Here is a 21,862-nt window from a genome sequence, read left to right as displayed (position 1 = left end):
TTGCATGAATTCTGAAAACATGGAAAAAATAAAATTATTAATGTTCTCCATGACGGTCGGTATGGAGTCACGTATGGCTTTTTTACCTGGCCGGCGGAATCTCACCCCCTTTTGTTGGAAAACTTTGCACTGAATTTGGGTAAAAATGAGCAAACAATAGCCTGAGCCCCGATTTTTTTTAAACTTTCCGAGCTCTGCTTTTGCATGATTGGACTTTTGGTTTCGACTAAAAACTAAGTTCAACTTGGTATCAACCATATACATACATTTTAATCATAATTGGACTTTCTTCCTGAATGTCGGATTTTGTGGTTTATTCAGATATAATTTATGACAACGAGGGGACACACTGCACCAACCCACAACGATTTAGATATGCATAAGTACAGGAACATCTTTAAATACAATACTTACTAGTATCACACTTTTTAACATTAATATACAGAATAAATTAACTCACTCCAGACGTTTTATATTGATTTTTAGTATTTTTGATTTTCTTGTCTTTTTGTCAGCATTCTTCTATACTTAAATTTGAATATATTTATTAAAACATTGAATATTTGTATGAATTTATTTTACTGTATAGGGCGACGATTTTTCATAATGATGTAGTAACTCTTGTCCAATCTCTTTGCTTTTAATTTATCAAATAAATAAGTTTAAACTAATCTATCATCATGTGATATGAAAATACTCCGAAATTATGAACCTAAAAATGTAAAAAGTATACAAAAACCCTAAGAACGCAGGATTTTGCTCAATTTACCCCCAACGCTTCTGGGACCTTGGATGGCCGAAGACCCCTGGGCGATTATAGATTTGCTTCACACAAAATAGGAGGCTGTCCATGTCCATGTTAAAATCAGGCAGATTGTATTATATGGTTGGCACATACGTTATCCCACTGAATTTGTTTCTCCAATGTAATGTTTATATCATACACAGGCAAATATTTTTCACGTGAAATTCATATTAATCGAGCTTCACATGAAATTCATGTTAAATTCACATGAAATTAACATGACTTTCATGTGGAATTCACTAAACACGAATTTCATCTGAACATTTCGTGTGAATTTCACGTGAACTCTGTCACTTAGTTTATTTGCTCAATTCAGGTAAAAATCATGTGAAATTCGTTTGAAAATTATGTGAAATAATTTTGCCTGTGTATGTATGAGAAATTGTAAAAAGATTTTTTAATACGACAATGGATTGCACGGAAAACTATTATAAACTTCACAAACAAAGCAACCAAATTTTGCATCAAAATAAAGAGTTATCTCCTTTTCTCATTTAATTTCAATGCTTTCTACGTATCTTTTTACAGTAAGTTACCCTGATTCCGATTGAGTTACTAATCTCAGTAAACTCTTCTTAGCTTTTTCAACCCTCTTGTATACAGAATAACTAGAACTGTACTAACATTCAGGAACATTTATCAAATAAACTTTTTTTGGAAAATGAAAAATCTTTTAAAAAAGATGCTTTATTCAACTATGAAATGAAACATCTTTGTTAAGAATTGCAAAATTTTGCAGTCACATAAAAATAGATGCAATATTTTTTTTCCGTTGTCCATAAGAAGTCACCTACTTCTGTTGTCCAGATGTGTAGTACAGTCATCTAGTTCTCTGTTGTCCAGCTGTGTGATATAGTCGTCTACTTTTCTGTTTTTCAGCTGTGTGGTACAGTCATCTACTTTTCTGTTGATCAGCTGTGTGGGACAGTCATCTACTTTTCTGTTGTCCAGGTGTGTGGTACAGTCATCTACTTTTCTGTTGTCCAGCTGTGTGGTACAGTCATCTACTTTTTTCGTTGTCTATCTGTGTGGTAAAGTCATCTAGTTTTCTGTTGTCCAGCTGTGTGGTACAGTCACCTACTTCTGTTGTTCAGCTGTGTGGTACAGTCGTCTACTTTTCTGTTGTCCAGCTGTGTGGTACAGTCATCTACTTTTCCGTTGTCCAGCTGTGTGGTACAGTCATCTACTTTTCCGTTGTCTATCTGTGTGGTAAAGTCATCTAGTTTTCTGTTGTCCACCTGTGTGGTACAGTCACCTACTTCTGTTGTCCAGCTGTGTGGTACACTCATTTACTTTTATGTTGTCCAGCTGTGTGGTACAGGCATCTACTTCTGTTGTTCAGCTGTGTGGTACAGTCGTCTACTTTTCTGTTGTCCAGCTGTGTGGTACACTCATTTACTTTTATGTTGTCCAGCTGTGTGGTACACTCATTTACTTTTATGTTGTCCAGCTGTGTGGTACAGGCATCTACTTTTCTGTTGTCCAGCTGTGTGGTATAGTCGTCTACTTTTCTGTTGTCCAGCTGTGTTGTACAGTCATCTACTTTTTACATATGGAACATAAGACACTTCAGATTGGAGAAAAATAGAACGGATAATTTGGGTTGACATGCATATATTTTATAATTTTAAAGAGAGTCAAGAAGAAAGTGTTGCTCATTTTCTAGTGTATAGCCATTGTGTTCTAGGACTTTTTTTATCGATAGCCAATAGTCACTCATACGTAGTTTTCTTTAAATTTAAAGTTTTTTTTCCCACTTTATAACTCTTTTTTAATCTTATTATAAAAATACAATTTTGAACTATCAGTTAGCCCTTTCATTTCCTCAAACTTTCCTAAAAGTAAGTTTTATGAATGTTTAATTCAGTCTTTTTTTATTTTAGAGCACAAGTGTGCTTTATGAATTAAGTCCTTCTCTGGGTCAAAATTAAATTCTTTGCAAGTACTATAAATCATAGCAAAGTCACATTTGATTCCGTTAAAGGAGTACTCATGGCCGTATGTATTCTAACAAAATACATAATGGTCTGTAGTTTTATTACAGTAGCTATAGGTAATCTACCTATCTGAAAAAAACACCAACAATATCTGTAGCAGTGTTCTTAAATGCCCAGTATAATTTAGCAATATTTAAGTGAACCTTATACGAGATTTTCTTCATGTGAACTTAAGTCGCATGTTTTATCATTTAACACAAAATTATTGAAGTATTGCATATCCAAAGAAACAAGCAGAATATGTCCGACGGCTTCTATCGTGGGAAGTGACAAACAAATAAAACAAGAGGGAGGGAGACTGTAGGAAAATATTAGTCATATGATATGTAGTTAACCACAAATAATGTTTTTGAGGGGGAGTGAAGTGAAAATGCACAAAAATGACAACTTACATGGTCTTAAATACATGGACAAGTTATATTCAATGGAAAAGATGAGTAAACAATTATCACATACTCCCGTCAAACAAACAATATTAGGGACACAATTTTCATGTTTTTTTTTTGCGAGTGGATCATGTCAATATCGTCATATGCCAGACATTCGAAAAGTGTATCCTAGAATCACAGATTCTTTCAAACACCAAAAATGATTGACAACGTTTAGATATAACATCTAATGATTTTGTATATAAACCGGGAAGTATATATGATTTACACCTTATAAAACCAGACTGGTGAATGAGAGACGGAATGTCACTTATTGATAAGTAATCAATTTCACTTTTTGTAATTTTCCCCACAATATATACGCAAATTACTTTTCTTTTAATAATACTATATGTAAAGACAAAAAAAATCATAGATGCTATGTAATAAATAATATTAATCTCAATTGATATGCGGTTGGCATATTAATTTGATAGAAGGGCGTTACAATCGATAAAAGCTAATGATTACCTTTCACATTTCATATTTGATAGCGGGGACCAAACGATGTTAGTTATAGTGCTCATTTCAGTGGTTTGTACTGTAACCAGTGTCCGTCACAGTGGTAACAGAGTAACTATAGAACTTGAGGACTCCGCGGACCTCAATGAGCACCAAGACCGCATCATGTGGCGGGGAAGAGGGTCGATGAAAAGAACCTTGCTCCTTTATGAAGAGGAGTATGTTGATATCGCGTTCTGTCTTTCTGCCTTGACCAAAGTAACTGTGACCAATATAAGATATTCTAATGATGGTCTAGCTGATCATATAGTGCTCCTCATGGACAATCAAACTGTTGCAGACTTCGAAACAGTTCATAAAACAAACTGGGGACATATGTGGAACGTCTTTTCAGAGACAGGACCAGTGACTTCTCCAATGTTACTGTCACCGGGATATCATAGTCTCCGAGTTTGGGTTCACCTGTCCGATAACTATGGGACAGAGCTGGACAGTCTCCAGTTGCAATTAGAAAACCAACCAAGTTATCAGATTTTCTTTTGTACTAAAGCAATGACGGAACATGTAACATTTTCTCAGCTTCCAATACCTAAAATAGATAGAGATAAAACAGACATTGTTCGGTTGTCGCCAAATATTGAACCGTTCCAATGTATCGGAAAGTATAATGTTTTCATGTGTCTGGAGACAAAATATTTTATTGGAATGCAAATATCTGCTGAATCAGAATACCTCAACAATACAGGGCTTGGACTTAAATGGGAAGACAAGTTTGAAGCCACCAGTAAGTGTTCTATCAAAAACATTACATTATGGTCAGTTGGCTGGGCAGACAACTCAAATGCCGATCTAGGTGATGCAGGAACTGGTTTCTTGGAATTCAACGCAGACACACTCACCGGTAACCCCAGGGGAATGGCAGGTTTAGTAGTAAACCCAACATCATCTTCAATATACATCAAATATTCGATTCCTCTTCGATATGAAAGAGAGGCCGTTTCGGGTATTTTTACTCTTGGAATCGTTGACCCTCAAATGCTTCTTGTGAGTATACAATATTTCCAACACGAGTCCTTAACTTGGTCAAATATCGACCATAGACTTTTCTATTCAACGTCCAGGATTCACCATTGGTCAATTCCAAGGGATGCATTTTCTCACGATACTCACAACACCATTAGAATACTGTTTTCTGGTTCACCCCTTCCTGTGAGAATAGACTTTCTCCAACTTGATCTTCAGTCAGTGGATCCAATTATTTCTACTTTGGATTTGTTTCATGACAGCCATCTAGTAGTCTATGGTATTCGACACTCCTCTAGTGCAAATACAAAAATGTTACTCAGTTCTGCTCATGCTCCAAATAATAAACTTGCTGTGGATCAAATGAGCGTTATGGCTAGAAAAGGAAGGCGTGCAGAATATCACAAAGTAATTACTTTGCACTCAGACGGACGACTGATGTTGTATACATTGGCAGAGTTACGACCCTTGTTAGAAGAATATCCTGAGTCCGTTAGTGAACCATCGGGAGTATTTATAAGTCCGAACTTTGGTGTAATGCCTACTTATCCTCCAGTTTCGATTTCAAACGTGGAGATAAATGACGATACCAACAGTATAAACATTGTGTACAGTGATAGAAGCCATCTCATGTTTAAGTTTACTATCGTTGCAGACTCAACTAGATTTGTTTTATATGATGTTAAGTTCGCTACTCCATACCCTTTTCACTTTTGTTATTTTTCCAAACTTCTCCAAGAAGATCTTAAAGCTGTAAGTAAAGTTGATGTTGACGACGACACGAGTGTTGAAGTTTCCGAAACGTTTCCACTGGCATTAACCGGCAAAAAATTCTACTTTGATCACGAAGAAGCGTCATGGTTTGTACAGGCTGGTTCAGATATAATGGTGCAGTTTCCGTGAACATAAAAAATTTCATCTGTCCCATTCTAAATTCCATATATTTGTTGTGTTAAAATTTTCCGCAAGTCTTCTGTGGAATAAATATATAAAAATAGGGGTGACAAGGATGTTCACTCCCACTTCTACTTTAAAATGTTTGTTCAGTCAATACCATTGATTGATTGATTGATTTTCTTGTTTATTTATATTTGTTTTATTTTTCTTTTTTTTTTCATTTTTAGTTTGTTTGTTTATATTTTTTATTGTGTTGTGTTGCTATTCTTTTCTTTTTGCAATTCAGAAGTATCTTTGGTCAAGCTTTTCACTTTCAATTTACTTTTATATTGCTGGAGTATCAACTTATTTGTCTATTTCGCTGTAGCTATTGTTTTGGGGGAAGTTGCAGCCTGCCCTGTGGTTTGATGGTTTCCTCGTCATTCGTTGAAGGAAGTTGCAGCCTGCCCTGTGGTTTGATGGTTTCCTCGTCATTCGTTGAAGAACCATAGGTGACACTGAGCTGACATTTGTTCATCTCGGTGAGGTTGTCTCTTTGACATATTCACCACATACATTTTTTTTATATTTAGTCAGCCTCAGAAAGCAAGTTTTTTTTAATCTGTTAAAAGGGTATCATCTCGGTGATCTGGATAAGTCTTCTCTTTCGAAATCCAAACATTCATGATACATTATTTTCTCCTCTTTTTATATGATATATTATAACAACATCTTGCTTAACTTCCATTGTTTACCGATATTTGATGTCTTCAAATGGTTTATCGAACACTTATCAAATGGACATTCATTTTATTGCATTCGTGAATCATTTTGTAGTATTTATTGTCTTATTTTATTTGTTGTGTTTAATTCAAAGTGCACAACATCATGTTTACGTCAGCCATTATGAACAAAGCATTTTTTGTAACTATATTGGGGTCTTAGGATTCGTTTGTTGATACACATGAAGTAAATCGTGTTTTGAATAAAACCAACTTATGTTACATTGTTATAACAACTTCGGAACGTAGTTTCGTATACAACGTAGATTCGTATACAATGTAGATTCATCTAATGGAAATATAGTACTAACATGAAATAAGATAAACGAAAAAGTAAAATAAACTTTTTCTATCTATATTCAATTGCATTGTCTCTTTTGATCTTTTCTAGTAAATGTGCTCTCAGTGTAAATTTATTTTACTTGGAAGAACAGAACACTTTGGATTTATCACATATCAAAGTACTCATGTACTGACTCAATGTGTGTGTGTATATATATACAAACGTCTCAGAATGTGACGACTCCATTCACTACACTGCTCCTTCGGATCAAGTGGATACAGGGAAGATATGTAAACGTATAGAAAGGTCTGAAAAATTCCCAACGATGTTAGAACTGTCAAATTTGCGATGCAAATTTTTGGTCGTTCCCTCCGCGGGACTCGAACTCGTACCGCTAGCTGGCCGAGTGGTCTAGGGCGCTGGACTTCGTGCAGGCGGTGTTGCCATAGATGTCACAGCGGTACGAGTTCCGCGGAGGGAACGATAAAAAATTTGCATCACAAATTTGACAGTTCTGACATCGTTGGGAATTTTTCAGACCTTTCTATATATATATATATATATATATATATATATATATATATATATATATATATATATATATATATATATATATATATATATATATATAAACGACGTAATATGTTTAACATCACCAGAAGATGGTAAAATTTAAATTGAATATTTCGGATAACAGATATCCTTCCTCAGCATAAAACTCATAAAACTATATGAGCATAAAACTCACAAAACTTCACGAGCATAAAACTCACAAAGTTCAAGATCAAAACAGATTCAGAAGCTGAATCGCGTACGCTGTGGGTGATTGTACCTTTATCAAAGAATCACATAAGCAACTGATGAGAAGCCTGAATGAAAATAACAAAGAGAGTCTTTATATCAAAGTTACAATTAACTGTGGAAAACAATTTTAAAAAATAAAAACCAGCAGACAAAGGCAGCGCCATAGTAGTTATGGATAAAAATAACTACATCTCAGAAGCTATGCGTCAACTTTCGGATGAAAGATTTTATAAAAAGCTACCCAGTGACCCTACTAAATCTTTCAGTGAAAAAAATCACTTCAGAACTGAACAAAATGTTCAAGGACGGTAGCATTACAGAAGAACAGTTCCAATACTTAAAACCAGAGGATCCAAGACCCGGACGATCTTCTACCTAAAATTCACGAAAAAGATATCCCTGGACGACCCATAGTTTCTGCTAATAGTCACCCAACCGAAAAAATTTCTGAATTTGTGGATTACCATCTCTGACCCCTTGTTCAAAAGCTCTCGTCATATTTAAAAGACACCACGGACTATCTGAGGAAAATGGAATCAATGAATCCTTTACCTCCCGAAACACTTCTGGTCTCCCTTGATGTCACTTCACTCTATACTAATATCCCACACGATGACGGTATAGAAGCCTGCAGAGAAGCTTGGGAATCACGAGATATTTTGGACCCCTCTACCGACTGCCTAGTTAATTTACTCACTTTAGTTTTGAAGTGTAACAACTTCACTTTCAACGACGAACACTACCTCCAAATCAATGGTACAGCTATGGGAACGAAAATGGCTCCTTCGTATGCTAACATCTTCATGGGTAAATTAGAAAATCAAATAATCTCAGCATCTTTATCGAAACTCCTCTCTTGGTTTCGATTCATCGATGATGTTGACATGAAATGGACTGAGTCGAAACAAAATTTAGACAATTTCATCACACATGCCAACAATGTTCATCCATCAATCAAATTCACCCATGAAATTTCTGACACTAAAATCACATTTTTGGATACTACTACGTTTGTAAAAGACGGGGAAATGTCCATGGATCTTCACAGCAAACCAACTGATGGGTCACCAAACTTATCTCCCAATAGTTGTCATCCAAAACATTGTACTAAAAGCATACCATACAGTCAGGCACTTCGAATTCGGCGTATTTGTTCATCTGGCGATACCACCAACAAACGTCTAGATGAACTCCGTGGTCATTTGTTATCGCGTGGCTATAAATCAACAGATATAGATCGGGGATTTGAACGTGCTAATAAAATCAGCCGTAAAGATCTCCTCGAGTACAAACCTAAGAAAAAGAACAAAAGGGTCCCTTTTGTGCTTACATATCATCCAGCCTTTGGAAAACTCTCGCAGTTACTGCATTCAAATTGGAAAGACATTCAAAAACATCCCAAGCTCTCCAAGCTCTTTCCGGGGGCCCCGGTCCTGGCATTCCGTAGACCTAGGAGCCTAAGAGATGCCCTAGTAAGACCAGAGATTTCATCTCAGTCCAAACAAAATACAACGGGCCAGTTTCGACCATGTGGAGATAAGAGATGTAAGACCTGTACCTGCACTGGAAAGGAATTTGCCATTTTTTGCGACGTAACTTGTAAAACCGAAAATACCATATACCTTCTCCAGTGCCGACGTGGTATGCAGTACGTTGGCGAAACAGAACAACCTTTCAACAGGCGTATGAATGGTCATCGCAGTGACTACAAATACAAACCAGACCTCCCTCTAAGTCGTCATCTTTGATCTGCCGGACACACCCAGGAGGATCTCCACAACATTGTTGTGACGATCATAGAACATAATAAAAACTGGTCAAAATGTAAAAGAGTATCTCGGGAAAGCTTTTGGATGAAGAAATTGCAAACAACTTCTCCAGATGGAATTAACGAGAAAAAATAATTCATTTTTAAGTCTTGGATCTAAGGCTGGTACAGCACTACTTGCTATACATCAATACGCCGTACTACTATATTTGGACTTTTTATTTTTTTTAAATTGTTTTCCACAGTTAATTGTAACTTTAATATAAAGACTGTCTTTGTTATTTTCATTCAGGCTCCTCATCAGTTGCTTATGTGAGCCTTTGATAAAGGTACAATCACCCACAGCGTACGCGATTCAGCTTCTAAATCTGTTTTGATCTTGAACTTTGTGAGTTTTATGCTCGTGAAGTTTTGTGAGTTTTATGCTCATATAGTTTTATGAGTTTTATGCTGAGGAAGGATATCTGTTATCCGAAATATTCAATTTAAATTTTACCATCTTCTGGTGATGTTAAACATATTTAGACGTTTATATATATATATATATATATATATAGAAAGGTCTGAAAAATCTCAACAATGTTAGAACTGTCAAATTTGCGATGCAAATTTTTGGTCGTTCCCTCCGCGGGACTCGAACTCGTACTGCTGTGACATCTATGGCAACACCGCCTGCTCAAAGTCCAGCGCCCTAGACCACTCGGCCATATAAAAATATAGCTTTTGCTGGCCGGGTCATTCCTCCTCGTAGGATTAATCTAGGGCTGTAACTTAGTACACGATGTATTGTGGTACGGGACAGTTCATTTAGATGTTATATATTTGTTCACCTCAAATCAGTGTCTAATTGGAACTTGTTGGTGTAAATTGTTTATATTATACTTTGTAAAGTAAAGTGATTTAAATTCATTATTCGAGTGTATTATCTTTTTTTCACACCAAAATACATGTGCCTGGTAGCAGTGCGCAAAGTTGTGTAATATTCAGGTTCGTTATCGGTTTACATGGACCACCTAGAATAACGAATACAAAACTGTCCGACATAGCTAAAATACAAATTACTTATTAGCTCTTTTCCAATTTCTACATTTTCAAATAGAAATTCAATTTAAAGGTCAAAACTGTCTGCCGGATCATTCAAACTTAAGCAACAACCGTGGAAATCAACAATGCCCTATAGTTTAAGAAACTAAAACATTACTTATAATTTAAATACTTCACGGATAGTAGTCCAAATATTGATAATTGATTCGCATTCAAAACGTTATTTTGAATCGCGGATTGCGAACAAATCGACGTTAATGATGTCTAGTACGAATACAATATAGCATGGTTTGCTCAAAGAGAACCAACTAGTCAGAAAGCTAGTTACAAATCAAGTTAGATTATGTAGTACATATCAACATTCATTTCTTTGATAAGATATAGCTTTTGAGCTACATAGTTGTCTTATAAACACCTCTGTGTCCTGTCAAAGCACCAAGTTTCCTTGCATCCAATTCAAGGACGTGCAATAATGTTTAAAACAACGAAGTCTTGGAATGTAATTTCAACAATAAGGTTTGATGGAGGAACCACCAGTCATGCATTTTAAAGATTCCGAAGCACCTAATCTATAATATCACGTTTATATCCTTGATACGCCTATTTTTTTTAAAACACATACATGTATAGTTTCTTAAAACATTACCACATAGAAACTTAAAGTTTTAAAAACAGTAATAAAACTGGCCTTCTGACTGTCATCATTCCCGAGAATAAAATGCCTATATACAGACTGTCACCATTCCCTGGAATAAAACGTCTTCAAAATTATTATGCCATCGTCTAAGAAAAAACTTATTGATTTGACCACATGCACATGAAGCACGGATAGTTCCGACAACCCACTTTATTTTCGCGAGCCAATATTTCATTCTGATTCGTTAATTTGATTAAAAATAGTTTTTTTTTAGTTTATGGGCCCATTCATTGAAAATATCGCAAAAGAATGAAAGTCCTACCATCTAATAAAAAAAACAGACTCAAGTTCTACAGAGAATGGCAAAAATACAATTTTTAAGCCGATTATTGAGTCATAGGGAAAAGATGGTTCTCGGGTAAAAAAGGTCGGAACCATTCACGCTCCAAGTGTCCGTGTATTTGTAATCTCCAACCTGTTAAGATTAAGGTGAGAACACAATCTGTTTTCAAACCATCTAAATGTACCAGTCGGCCGTTATTTGAACATAAGTAAAAATACCTGCTTGTGCCATAAATAATAGCAAGTTTCTATACTCGGCACAACGGTAAACGTGTAATACAAACAAAGTTACATGATGATAAAAAAGCGTCATTTTCAACTTTAATATATAGGAGGAATTTCTAATCGATAGAGAAAAAAATGGAATTTTTTAAGTGTCCAAAGAAAGACATCTTTGGACAATTCTCAGCATGGCACGGGATTGGTGTCCACGCATTTTTAACAACCCAATATAATAGACAAAAATATCGTATGGGACGACCATTTGATTCTGAGGATGAAAGAAAATTCGGTGGGAACAGTTTTTTTTTAATTTAGCGGGTCAGAAAATCTATTTTCAACCACATCGGGGCAATATTATTTATTTCCATTCTGCCGTGTGAAGTAACTGGACAGAGTTCAGATATTTATATATTTTCTAAGAGGTGTTAGCCTAAGTATTTATTTTAAAATTTTCCAGGGCCAGAATAAATATTGCCAAAATCTGCCACGCCCCACCTCAGAATCAAACGTCCCCTAAGAATAAGTATTTAATTTGTGCTTAGAGAACTTATTTCAAGAATCTATGCTTATTACCGCAACGAAGATAACAATAAGATGGCATAGTCTTCAATACTTCGTGTAATTTATTTTTCACTTGATTAACAAAGCATGTTTTAAAGGGATAAAGGGTATGATATTTACATGGCATTATATTTTTCATTACATGAATGAAAACATCTTGAAATATGTTAAATAAAAAACTTACTAATGATTAAAAAAATGATTTACTCTATCATCAAATTTCGGCATGTCTGCCTTGAATGTAAATTAATTTTAAATGGTTACAACTGGTAAGTATTTAAGAATCGATTTAAGTATTTTATGAAAGATATTTGCACTCTTTATATATGACAGACAATAATTATTCATCGCAAATGTCTTCACATTGAACCATTACAAGTGTCTGGTTAAACATGAAAGATTACGTCCATTCCGAAGTCAGTTCAATTGATTTATTATATTGTTAATTGCTATCATTTATCCTCGTTCGTTGCTTTTTAAGCCGAAAAAAAAAATCAAGATAATTATCAAAAGTTAAAAAAAAAGCAGCTAATTATCATTTTTAAAATCCCACATTTCCTTCGTTTCCAGGAAGTGTTAATTAACCATGCAACATTTGCACATACAATTAAGTTGGTCCACATCCTGGTACTACTTTCGATTGTCATTCTAGTTAACAAAAGACGTTTGTTTTTGTGAGATTTTTTTACTATTGTCAGTTTTCTTTCATATTTGTTCTATATTTGTTTTTTTAAGGAATGACTGTAATATAGTTTACATGCATTTCATACTAGTACATGGACTATTAAACCCATCTTCATTTACAGCAGTGTCATTTTATAAATATACAAGTAATTGATCAAAGAATGTTATCTATGACATTTTGATTGAAAATTGTATTAATGGTTATTAATTGTTTGTTATTTTAAGAAGGTTACGGATCATAACAGATGACGCATCAGGTCAAATATGTTGTCTTATTTGAACTTTTATTTGAAGTATTATTTTTCATAATTTTGTGGATATGTATCTGAAAGGTAAACAGTTATACATGCTAAAGATCACATAAATTTTTGCGACATATCGGTCATTTTACACATTAAAGATTACATTGATATGTGTGAGAGATTGTTCATTTTACACGCTAAAAATCGCAAATATTTTTGAGACATATTGGTATTTTCACATGCTAAAAATCGCATAGATTTGTGAGACTGTAATGTATTAAAAGAAGCCAGTAGTGTGAGAGATGGGCGGAGTTTGTCTTGCATGCTACACGTGCATTTATGTTTAAATCTGCAATGATGATCTTCAGCGTGAAATGTCGTAGGAAGAAGGACACAATGAATCTAGGCGAGGCAGTGACCAGCAAAGGATGACGGAGGAAGGTTGGCCACTGCAAGATGTGCGGTGCCAAGAAGTACCACAGGGGCCGTTCCATGAACAAGATGACTAACTGATTGCCTGTAGAGATGCGTCTATCAGTGCACAATTTCACCGGACAGGAAGCCAACTTAGCAAACGACTCAACCCCGATGCCACGCCGAAGGCTTGGTGGTCCAAATTAATCAGGCCGCATATAACCACGATCTCTGCTATGCTCAGCATAAGGTTACGCAAATCTATCAGCGACAAAGCGATGTTAGCCTCACTCGATGGCATTCCCAACTCTACGGTACGCGAACGCATGGAACGTAGTATCGTCAGACCCACCATCGGTACCAAAGCACGATGCGGACTGGGTGTTAAATAAAAGTTCGTTGGACCGATGCGCTAGCCGAGGACATGCACAAACACGTTCGACGGGAGTTTCAGAGATGCCTAGTGGTAGTGGGTGGAGTAGATGAGACCTGGGCAGTCGATCTGGTTAATATTAGTGCAACAATGGGTACAAAGTCCTTCTAAGCATCATCGAGGTTTTTCGGAATATGGCTGGCTGATCCCACTCAATGACAAGAAAGGTGCAACGGTTGGGGATGTCCTGGGTTCAGTCTTTAAGGAGCGCACACCTAAGAAGCTATGGACCGACAAAGGTATCGAGTTCTACAACAAGAAAGTGAAACAGCTGTTGAAAAAGCATGGTATCGAGCTCTAATCTACAGAAAACGAGGAAAAGTCTGGTGCGGTCGAACGCTGGTATCGCACAGTGAATGAGAAGATGTGCAAATATTTCTCGTTCAATTCAACACGCACCTATCTACCTGTCCTGAACGATCTCGTTCGCCAGTACAATACCACCAAGTATCGCTCTACAAGATGACTCCCACTTCTGCCAACGAAAACAAGGTGTTTTGGAGCCTTTACGACATCATGCAACCACCCCGATTCCGTGTGGGTGACAAAGTCCGGATTACCAAGAAGAAAAACACATCTGAGAAGGGTTACACAACACGTTGGACCGAGAAGGTGTTCACCGTCTCTCAAGTTTTGGGCATTGTTACACGTAATTGAATTTCTGTCCTTTTATAATTTGGGCAATAACTAAACAAACCCATATTAAAGTCTGAAAATTTCTATACTAATATTCCGTGGTTAGTGTAACATATGAAAAACATGTAAAAGCATCTACAAATAACTGAGAACTAACTTAAATGTGGGAAGTCAGTAACTTTATATTTACTGATAGAATTACAATAACAAAAATATTTGCTGATTCTGCAGAATACATAGTTCTACCGGAACAGGGTTTGGTCTTCTATAAACAAAAGTTCAGTTTAAACATAATTCATAATTGGATCTGTCATTGTATCACCACTGGAGGTCACAGTTCCTCAACAGGCATATACTTCACTCTGTTTTTACAATTATCATTACTGATAAGAATGTACCTTATGATTGTGAGAAAGTCCAGTTGTCAGTCTGTACATATATCTAATATCTGTTAATTATTAGGTCACTTCACTGTTCTGCAGTTCAACAAGCCCTTATCATTATTGAAAACAAAATAAACACTAGAGAAAGAGTTTAGTCCAATTTTCAGTCCTAACAGGCCCGCAGCCACCTACATATCGCCTCCAAGACTTCAACGAGGAAGAAACCTAGAGCACCTTCTATGAGTCTGAGCTTCAGAAGACCGAAGAAGTCATCTAACGCTACGAGAAGGTTTTGTGCTGGCGAACAGGGGCTCTACGTTAAGTGGAGCGGTTATCCCAAAGAGTTTAAATCGTGGATCAAGGAATCAGATATGCAATGAACACTCAACAATCTTTCCGGTCTTGTTCGTCAAAACCAGAAATTTTGCATGAAATCAGGGATCGGTGTGTGGAAGGACCTTTCCTTCAAGGACGCTAATTCTACCTCTACCATGCAAGTTAATTGCTAGATCTTGCCAGTTTTTCGCATACCATCCATTGGTGACAGGTTCGTCCGCCCTGACCCCTTCTGGCAAGTTGAAAATGGCGTGTCCTTGCATGTTCAGATCACCATTCATTTTGCTGCCGCTGGTCGAGACATTCCTTAATTTCCTTGTGTAATGCTTTCCCCAGCTCTTTGATTTTCGCTTGATTTCCAGAAGTGACCACACCACCGAGCCTCGCTGCTGCAATTCATTCGACAGCAGCTTGTGGGGGAGGACTAAATTGTGCACCCGTATGCTACTAATTTATTTGAGAACATTCTACGAGCGCGCGCCCCTACACCTTCCTGTGTTATACCTTGCTGAATTATTTCTCGCATTTCCGTCTGGTCGGGAGGTAAAGTGGCTACGGTGATTTCTAGCATAGCCTTGTTATGAACGATACATTCCATTTTGCATATCCATCTTTTCTTTTCTTCGACCATTGTCTTCTCTGACCTTCGAAGGCCATCGCTTTTCTTAGAGGTATTTCATCTTTTCTGTTTTACCCATACTTTATTTATAGCAGGCGATGCTGCTCTTCGATTATATAATGCCCGTGTGCAAGGGTGCTAATTCCGTCGTGAAGAATGTGCTGCTTGGTGTCTTTCACCGATAGGACAACTTTGTTAATTTCCTGGGTGTAGAGCTGGTAGAGATGACTACGGATGTACGATCTGTAGATCTCCAGTTGTGTTTCGAGACAGTGTACGACTTGAGCCATTGAGATTGCTCTAATCGAAAGATCCTATTAATCCTCTACAATACTAACCCCTGTTCGCGATTGCGGCAGTGTAGCCTTCCCTAGTCAGCTGTTCAAAATATCAGCAGCATATCTGGGTCGGAGAAAAGTTGCAGTTGGACTCTTTCAAACTGCGACATAGGACAGTGTGCAGGGTCGAGCTTGTAGTTTTCGATGCTATTATTCCTAAAATCCCCGAATATATCTCCTAACATGGCCACATCACTTCCTATGTAGAGATTGTGGTAATCCCGCATCGTCCAGCAACCGAATTTCTTGAACACCTGCTGGGCGTGAGCATAGTCCTAGTCTGTAATATGTTCGTCGCGAAGTTTGCTGAAGAACTCCTCCTTGGGTGGTAGCTGCGTTTCTTCCAGCTCGACAGGCCGATCCATGTAATCGCAGGGGTAAACCCTCTTCCTTAGCATCAGTTCAGTGCGTTCGCCAAAGCACATCTGCACTGCCTTGAATTTATCCCTGGTCAGATTCTTCGCCAACGTTTCAACAGAGCCGAGCAGATCTCACGGAGTCGATGATTCTCATCTCCAGGTCTCTTACCTTCTTGGAAAAACTGATGTATTTCTCATCAGTGTTTGGGATACAGATAGTCTTACCTTCCCCAGCTCCTGGTGCCTTCACGACAAAATGGGCGTCGTACCCACTCAAATTATGGAATACAATGGGTACGAATTTTGGCACTTTGAAATCTAGCTTGCACCCATTGTGTGCAGCGCCGTGATATTTCCCCGTGAGATGGTCGTGATCGCGAACCTTATCCCTAGCCAAAGTGTTGCCGCAAATGTGGCAGAGCGTGCTCGCCCCGAAATTCTCCATATATTCGTCGGTCATCAGTATCACAATTTTGTTTTCATAGGTTTAGGCGATTTCTCCGAGTTCTTTCTCCTTACATTCTACGAAGTGCTTGACTGCATCTTCTCCATAGTAAACAACCGTTACTTTGTTTTCACCTTGAACATACTTTATGCGGTAGCAGAATCCAGATGCTTGGCGTAGCTGATACGCCTTGATGTAGGCTCGCGATGGATCTGGGTGGCAGGTGTCCATCTTTTCCGTCAAGCACTCAAAATTTGCGTAAATGATGAACGGCACTCTCATCTGGCGTTCGTGGTTTCGGAAACTGATGAAGGTTCCTTCTTCCGGCTTTTTATTCTGGCCAGTTTCTCCTGGCTACAATATTCCATTTGCTCATCCAAAATATCCTGCCTAGAAAAGTGGCACAAAACACCTACGCAGAAGAATACCGACTCTTTGTGACCTGTCACTTGTGACGTCAAAAGTTGGGATAAGCTTTTGATCCAACAGTAGTGCTGGTTTTCAGCGTGTGTTGATTATAGAAGGTCTATGTGTCACGAGCCAGTGTTCTTTGATATTCTCAGCGGTTATATTTGGAGATCCTCTTCCTCATCTTCACCTTTCTTTACACTATCATAACCAGACATTAATAATGAGGTCTTTATTTTACCACTCGAATTTATCGATCGCCTTGGGTGACATTGGACATTTTACCAACTCCACCTCGTCACTAGCTGTACATTCAAACCTCTATTGAGGAAACGTTCGATTTTAACAGAAATGGTGCTGCGATTTACCTGAAAAAAAAAAACGTTTCCAAATCGTGCTGCTGGAGAGGTTCGATGGTGACTGTACCAAATACACCTCATAATGCATTGAGCCGGTCGACTACCTTAATTTCATCTTCCACGGGAGCATTTTCAATATCGTTCTTTATCAGCTCGGCAAGGGTGGCTCTCCTTAGTCGGGAATAGTCGACTTTCGGCAATAGTCTTTAGCTCCTTCTTGGTGAAGACCTCTTTGCGGGCGGTTTTAGCCTCAATTAACTAATTTCTTCAGCAGAGCCCATCTGTTCCTGGTTTACTTTAGCAAAACTGTCGATCCCTTCTTCCTCTTCAGTGGGGCGCCACAGATTGCAAATCCTGGCATGGAGTCGTTCTCAATGTTTTGGAACACCTCCGTACCACAATGCTGACACATTCTGGTCCTAGGAGTTAAGGCTTGGGTGCTATCGTCATGGTCGAACTCCATTTCCAGATCGAGTTTATTTTCCAGGAAGAATTGTTCGAAATACCCATATCAACAATATTGAATGCCATCCCGTTATTTATATCTATTTGGGAGACGCATCCTTCTAAGGTGTTTGGGGTTTGGGTGTCTCTAGCATTGGATACGATCAATTTATACCCTAAGGTTAGTTGGAACACCCTTCGTTAGCATTTTATGTTTGGAGTTGGGGTCCTATGTAGGATTTTCCCTTGAAAATGGAAAGTGGTGTCGAATCCCCCTTTTTACACTACTTATTAGCAGTAAGATTTATGAGTAAAGAGACGTCTTTAATTTTAATATCATAAATTGTCCTTAAATGTGCAAGAATGTACCTTTATCTCCTGGCATATGGTGTTTATATTTCACAATTGATTCGCTTCGCCAGAGCAAGTACTTACTATTTACCTGAACGTCAAAAATATCTGTTAAATCTGTAGTATGAAGAAATACGTCTCTCAGAAGGTCTGTTTAGTTGCAGAATGCGGCCATGTGAAAAATATTTTAATGTCGTTCCCTCTAGATACTATGTCGGTCCCACAAGACACCATGCCGTCCCCTCAAGATACCATGTTGTTCCCTCAAGATACTACATCATTCCTTGGTTGAAAAATAGTTCCTTCTAAAATAATGAGTAATTATGTTCACGCCGCAATGGAAGAGGGAGGTTTAGCGCCTGTTAAACCTAGATTAACCCACCACTTCGTTTGAAATGCAAGTCAGGACCATCTGTTCTGGTGATGTTATATCTATTTTGTCAGATTTATTCTGGACTTGACTTGATCGGATTATTGTTCGGTAATTTTTTTGTTACCTTTATTTGAAATTCTTGAAACTATTATTCATGCTAAAGAATTCTTCCATCAAAATTGAAGTGCGAATGTTATTCATCATTATATCCAAATAAAAATAACCTTCTAAATATGACCATAGTAACTACTTACTTGGAAGATTTAAAAACAGCAGTATATATATATATATATGTTTTCTCAAATTTATATGTATGGGGGATATATGAACTTCAATTAAGTTTGAAAGAAAACACCACAAAAAGGGCATAATAAATTGTATTTATTATCTTTCTTTAAATTTTGACAGTGCACTTAATCAACTGAAAAAGGGGTGTCAGGCATACATTAATAAACTTTTTCAGTTTACAAAATATGATGCAACACTGTCCGTTCACACATTGTTCCACCGAAAACTAAAACTAATGACCATGCTCCGTGTTAAAGTGCCTTCTTCACCTAGGTTTTTAAACCCTAGCTAGAACACCTATAAACCTGATAGTTGCTTCTACTACTCATCGCTTGAAGCAATTGCTCATTAGAGTAGTATTTACTTTTCTGCTAAAACTTACAATTTACAGTAGTTTGAGTTTCAGGTACATGTACAAGAATGCATTATGTTCATTTAATTAATGCATGCATGGACTGACAAAAAATTCATCCACCAATGACAATAGTTGCAAAATGACATTGAGACTAATAATATAGCCCTATCAATGAAACGACCCTCCCTAACTGTGCACTTTCAAACAATTTGACATGAAAAGGTCAATCACGTTACCGACCATTGTGTACATTTGACCTGAACGCCAAGACAAAGAGTAATCAAGGGAACCAAGGTTATAGCGGTAATCAAAAGAATATAATCCAGGGACAAAGACCAGACACGGAAAACAGATATACAAAAAAAAAACATAAAGTAACTAAAATCGTACATACAAGGTAACAAAAGAAAATGAGCAACTCGGACGCCACTAAAAACTGGGAGCATCGACCAGGTGCACCGGTAGGGTAAGCAACCTCTTTTTTTCTAGAAACACCCGCCGAGTTGCTCATAAAAAGTCAAGTCCGGGGTAGACAAGCGAGGAAAGGAAAACTATGACCTGTTGAATAAATCAGTTTTCATGGTGCTGATGGATACACCATAACGATCCATGATGACGACCATAAAAATTCTGTAGTGATGACTTCAATCTTGTAGTAACATAACCCTGTTTGTTAGAGTTCTATCGCGATACAAAAAGTCTGCATAGTTTCGGCATAGGTTTTACCTAATACCTAATTACCACTGGGTGATTTGAAAAAAATACTTCGAAGAAATATAGTTCGATACAAGATTAATTTATTTCCCCACAACATAGATAAGCAAAATCAAACAAAAGTTATAAGCTCCCACGTGACCGTCTATGGATATTAAGTCTGTTGGAAGGAATCATCTCACCCCAGAATCCACTGTCTAAATAATCATAGACGGTCACATGGGAGCTTTTAACTTGTATTGTCATTAAATAACAGTACATGTATATCCAGTTTGCACAGTTTACATTTGTGGTATTTGTAATACATGACGGACTGAGTGATTTCTCAACGCCCTTGGTTATCATTTGGGGTCTCTCACGTCCCCGGGGATAGCCATACCAGTGAATGTGGGTCGTGGTGTGTTCGGGGAAATTAGTTGTCATTCATTAAATGCATTATCGCGTGATCCAATGTGTGATCTGAAAACGCTATGTACAGCATTTGCTGAATTTTGACCAAGCAAACCACTTTTTGGGATAAAATTAGCACTTTCCATTGCATACAAGACAGATAAGTAAAAATATTTATGTGCTTTACGCGTAGTAATTTTCAGTTACGTAGTTTATATTGTCTATATTGGGAAAGAACCAGTCTGAATTTTGCGGGTAACATATAAAGGAGATGATCAAGTTTTTTTCAGCTCTCGAGATTGGGCGGTGACCACGGACATACATAGCGGACAGTAAAAAGAATTTAAATGAAGATAACGATGAATTTTCGGATAAAGGATCAGCAGACGGTATAGCTGGAGAGGAAGTTTCAAATTCAGATCTTTTATCGCCTATGAAGACATATATGAACAATAAAATTGCCGGTCTCGAGAAGAATTTATCCGACTCGACCCATACTTTGGCAAAAGAGGTGAAGAAGTCAGAGACCAGCTTTAAATTTAAAGGTAACAGAGTAGAGTTACATAGACATGTTAGACAACATTGATTCTGTTATTTCGTACTTGGAGCAGAGTATAAAGAGTTGCTAACGAAACGGAATAAACATATACGGATTGCAGAAGGCGGTTGGCAGACGGTGAGTGAATATTTGTCTGATGAGCTTGCATCCGATTCGGAAGATGAGAAACGCATCAGGGCCGCGGATAACAGTGCAGTTAAGAAAATCAAGGCAGCAAAGGCGGAGAAAAAAACAAAATGGAAGAAAAAGACCCATAGAAGCCGCCGGTTCGTCGTCTCAACAGGCTCATAGTGTTGGAAATTCTGGTGGCAATGGTTTTCAACTTCAGCCCTTTCGTTCAGGGGCTTCTGCCGGTGGAACCCAAGGTCAACAGAGCCAAGCAAAACCTTTTGATGTCTGCTACAATTGTGAATTTTATGGGCATTTGGCGAGGGAATGCCGCAGACCAAGAAAGAATAGAGTACCCAGGGCAGCTTCTTCGTAGAGCAGAAAAAATAAGACACTTTAAAGGTACATGAAAAAATTAATACTGACACTTATTTTGTTTACGAAAAAGGTGTTTCTACCTCGGACTTGACTTTTTATGAGCAACTCGGCGGGTGTTTCTAGAAAAGCAAAGGACGCTTACCCTACCGGTGCACCTGGTCCATGCTCCAAGTTTTTAGTGGAGTCCGAGTTGCTCATTTACTTTTGTTACT

At 37.5% G+C, this 21,862-nt stretch overlaps 1 pseudogene; it reads left to right on the top strand.

Moving 5' to 3' along the window:
• The first annotated feature begins 20,915 nt into the window (after positions 1–20,915).
• LOC148618396 (uncharacterized) lies at positions 20,916–21,668 on the top strand (annotated as a pseudogene).
• Positions 21,669–21,862: the final 194 nt, after the last annotated feature.

The sequence above is a fragment of the Perna viridis genome, chromosome 4 (genome assembly GCF_037379345.1).
Source record: "Perna viridis isolate PV_CMFRI_1.1 ecotype Kerala chromosome 4, ASM3737934v1, whole genome shotgun sequence".
NCBI lineage: Eukaryota > Metazoa > Mollusca > Bivalvia > Mytilida > Mytilidae > Perna > Perna viridis.
This window is presented reverse-complemented; position numbering and strand designations above follow the sequence as displayed.